Source organism: Arachis ipaensis, chromosome B7 (genome assembly GCF_059453495.1).
Source record: "Arachis ipaensis isolate K30076 ecotype BB chromosome B7, ASM5945349v1, whole genome shotgun sequence".
NCBI classification, from domain to species: domain Eukaryota; kingdom Viridiplantae; phylum Streptophyta; class Magnoliopsida; order Fabales; family Fabaceae; genus Arachis; species Arachis ipaensis.
Genome location: NC_142442.1, coordinates 40,799,249 through 40,803,648, shown reverse-complemented (window position 1 = coordinate 40,803,648; position 4,400 = coordinate 40,799,249).

Sequence of the window (4,400 nt, the reverse complement as noted above, 5' to 3'; positions counted from 1 at the left end):
AGATCAAACAAGAAGACTTACCAAGAACAACTTGAAGATCATGAAGAACACTATGAATGCATGATATTTTCGAAAAAATGCAAGATGCATATGCAAGTGACACCAAACTTATGATATGACTCAAGACTCAAACAAGAAACACAAAAAATATTTTTGATTTTTATGATTTTCTAATTTTTTTGTATTTTTTTTTCGAAAATTAATTGAAAAAGAAAAAATAAGGATTCCAAAATTTTTAATATGAATTCCAGGAATCTTGCATTCTTAGTCTAAAGCTTCAGTCCAGGAATTAGACATGGCTCACTAGCCAGCCAAGCTTTCAATGAAAGCTCCAGTCCAAAACACTAGACATGGCCAATGGCCAGCCAAGCTTTAGCATGTAACACCAGAGTATATTGCTCTTGATAACAAATTGCTGCTCATCATTTATCAAGTATGTAACTTACCTCTGATGGTTTGGAAGCCTCAGTCCAAAAGAATTTAGACATAGTTTTACAGCCAGCCAGGCTTCACATGCTTCATGAAACACTAGAATTCATTCTTAAAAATCTTGAATAAAATTTTTGAAAACATTTTTATTTTTATTTTTATTTTTTTTCGAAAACAGATGAGAGATTTTTGAAAATATTTTTGAAAGATTTTTGAAAACAAAACGAAAAGAAAATTACCTAAAACGTGATCAAAGGTCCAGGCATGGCCGAGATGGCCAGCCCCCAAAACGTGATCAAAGGATCATAAGGTAATCCCAGGATGCCTAATACAATAGTAAAAGGTCCTATTTATAATAAACTAGCTACTAGGGTTTACATGAGTAAGTAATTGATGTATAAACCCACTTCCTGGGCCCACTTGGTGTGTGTTTGGGCTGAGCCTGAGTGTTGCACGTGTAGAGGTCCTTCTTAGAGTTGAACGCCAGCTTTTGTGCCAGTTTGGGCGTTCAACTCTGGTTTTGGCTCCTTTTCTGGCGCTGGACGCCAGGTTTGGGTAGAAGGCTGGCGTTGAACGCCAGTTTACGTCATCTATTCTTGGCCAAAGTATGGACTATTATATATTGCTGGAAAGCCCTGGATGTCTACTTTCCAACGCAATTGGAAGCGTGCCATTTTGAGTTCTGTAGCTCCACAAAATCCACGTTGAGTGCAGGGAGGTCAGAATCCAACAGCATCAGCAGTCCTTCTTCAACCTCTGAATCTGATTTCTGCTCAAGTCCCTCAATTTCAGCCAGAAAATACCTGAAATCACAGAAAAACACACAAACTCATAGTAAAGTCCAGAAATGTGAATTTAACATAAAAACTAATGAAAACATCCCTAAAAGTAACTAGATCCTACTAAAAACATACTAAAAACAATGTCAAAAAGCGTATAAATTATCCGCTCATCACTTTAGCATACAAATCAGGCATACAACAGCTGATACTTCATCCAACTTCATTCTATGCTGATAGGTGGAAGCCCCAGTCCAAATGAATTAGACATGGCTTTACAGCTAACCAGGCTTCAACATGCTTCATGAAACTCTAGAATACATTCTTAAAAATTCTGAAGAACATAGAATGAAATTTTTTTTTTCGAAAATAAGAATAATAAAAACAAAAAGCTTAAAATTAAAATAAAATTACCTGATCTGAGCAACAAGATGAACCGTCAGTTGTCCAAACTCGAACAATCCCCGGCAACGGCGCCAAAAACTTGGTGCGCAGAAATCGTGACGGTTCCATTCCTTGGTAATGGCGCTAAAAACTCAATACGCACGTTCATAATCTTAGTTCTTTGTCACAACTTCGCACAACTAACCAGCAAGTGTACTGGGTCGTCCAAGTAATAAACCTTACGTGAGTAAGGGTTGATCCCACGGAGATTGTCGGCTTGAAGCAAGCTATGGTCACCTTGTAAATCTCAGTCAGGCGGATTCAATTGATTATGGAGATTTAATAATTAAAAGATAAATAAAACGTAAATTTAAAGATAGAGATACTTATGTAATTCATTGGTGAAAATTTCAGATAAGCGTATAGAGATGCTTTTGTTCCTCCTGAATCTCTGCTTCCCTATTATCTTCATCCAATCATTCATACTCCTTTCTATGGAAAGCTTTATGTTAGGCATCACCGTCGTCAATGGCTACATCCTGTCCTCTCAGTGAAAATGGTCTAATGCGCTGTCACTGTATGGCTAATCATCTGTCGGTTCTCGATCATACTGGAATAGGATCCATTGCTCCTTTTTCGTCTATCACTACGCCCAGCACTCGCGAGTTTGAAGCTTGTCGCAGCCATCCCTTCCCAGATCCTACTCGGAATACCACAGACAATGTTTAGACTTTCCGGATCTCAAGAATGGCCGTCCATGGATTCTAACTTATACCACGAAGATTCTGATTAAGGAATCCCAGAGATATTCATTCAATCTAAGGTAGAACGGAAGTGGTTGTCAGGCACGCATTCATAGGTTGGGAATGATGATGACTATCACGATCATCACATTCATATTGAGGTGCGAATGAATATCTTAGAATCGGAATAAGCTTGAATTGAATAGAAAAATAATAGTACTTTGTATTAATTCATGAGGAACAGCAGAGCTCCACACCTTAATCTATGATGTGTAGAAACTCTACCGTTGAAAATACATAAGTGATAATGGTCCAGGCATGGCCAAGAGACCAGCCCCCAAAACCTGATCAAAAGATCAAAAGACAATCCAAAGATGTAAATACAACAGTAAAAAGTCCTATTTCTACTAAACTAGTTACTAGGGTTTACAGAAATGAGTAAATGATGCAGAAATCTACTTCCAGGGCCCACTTGGTGTGTGCTTGGACTGAGCATTGAGCTTTACACGTGTAGAGACTTCTCTTGGAGTTGAACACCAGTTTGTAACCTGTTTCAGCCGTTTAACTCCACTTTGCAACCTGTTTCTGGCGTTTAAGTCCAGAATGCAACATGGAACTGGCGTTGAATGCCAGTTTGCGTCATCTAAACTCGGGCAAAGTATGGACTATTATATATTGCTGGAAAGCCCTGGATGTCTATTTTCCAACGCAATTGAGAGTGCTCCATTTGAAGTTCTGTAGCTCCATAAAATCTACTTTGAGTGCAAGGAGGTCAGAATCCAGCAACATCTGCAGTCCTTCTTCAACCTCTGAATCTGATTTTTGCTCAAGTCCCTCAATTTCGGCCAGAAAATATCTGAAATCACAGAAAAATACACAAACTCATAGTAAAGTCCAGAAATATAAATTTTATTTAAAAACTAATAAAAATATACTAAAAACTAACTAAATCATACTGAAAACTATATAAAAACAATGCCAAAAAGCGTATAAATTATCCGCTCATCAATGAGTAAAATATATATTACTTTTGAGAATAGTATGCAAACTTGCACTATCCGCAAGGCAAATATCTTCATTATATGTCATTGCCATTTTTTTCAAAGACAAATAATAATAATAATAATAATAAAATATGTGCAGTAAAATTGCATTTCTTATTAAAATTGTTTATCTAAGTAGCATTGTACAAAAGAATAGTATCATATACTAGAAATTTTGTTATTATTATTATTATTATTATTATTATTATTATTATTATTATTATTATGTAACTCGACATATTTAGTGATTTTGAAATCCTTAAACATAAACTTTAATATTTTATTAAACATTATTTACATACATCATACTTGAATTCAAATACCTAGGAGATAAAACTTAATAAGAGGTTTCTTACATTATTTATTGACATAAAAACTTAACGAATCCAAATATTAAACTTTTCTATCATTGATTAAATGGCCAATATTTCTTTTAGGATCCTCAAAGAAATCAGATACTTCATAATGAATGGTATAATTTTCAACAACATCCTTTGAAACAAAATTTGTCTCATTTTCTTTATCAATTTTTTTCAAAGTTGCTTGATAAAGATCAACTAAATGCCTTGGGGTACGACAGATACGTGACCAATGGCCCTTTTCACCACAATGAAAATATTTATCCTCTATTGATTTATTTTACCCATTATTTCTTTCTTTATCCCACTTCTAATGAGATCCTTTCTTGTGAAAATAACTTTTCTTTCTTTCATGATTTTTCTTGTTACCAAAGCCTTGTCATTTACCTCTTATGGGGTTATAATTTGCCGCATTGGCTTTAGAAAATAGGGCAGCGCTAACTGGGCACATTTCATGATTTCTTAAAAGCAATTCATTGTTACGTTCAACAACAATGGGGCGGCGCATTAGCTCAGAATATTTTTTAAATTCTTTCTCTCGATACTACTGATGCAGGAGCACATTCGAGGCATGGAAGGTCGAGAAAGTCTTCTCTAACATGTCATTATCAATTATCTTTTTTCCACATAATTTCATTCGTGAGTTAATTCGGAACATTGATG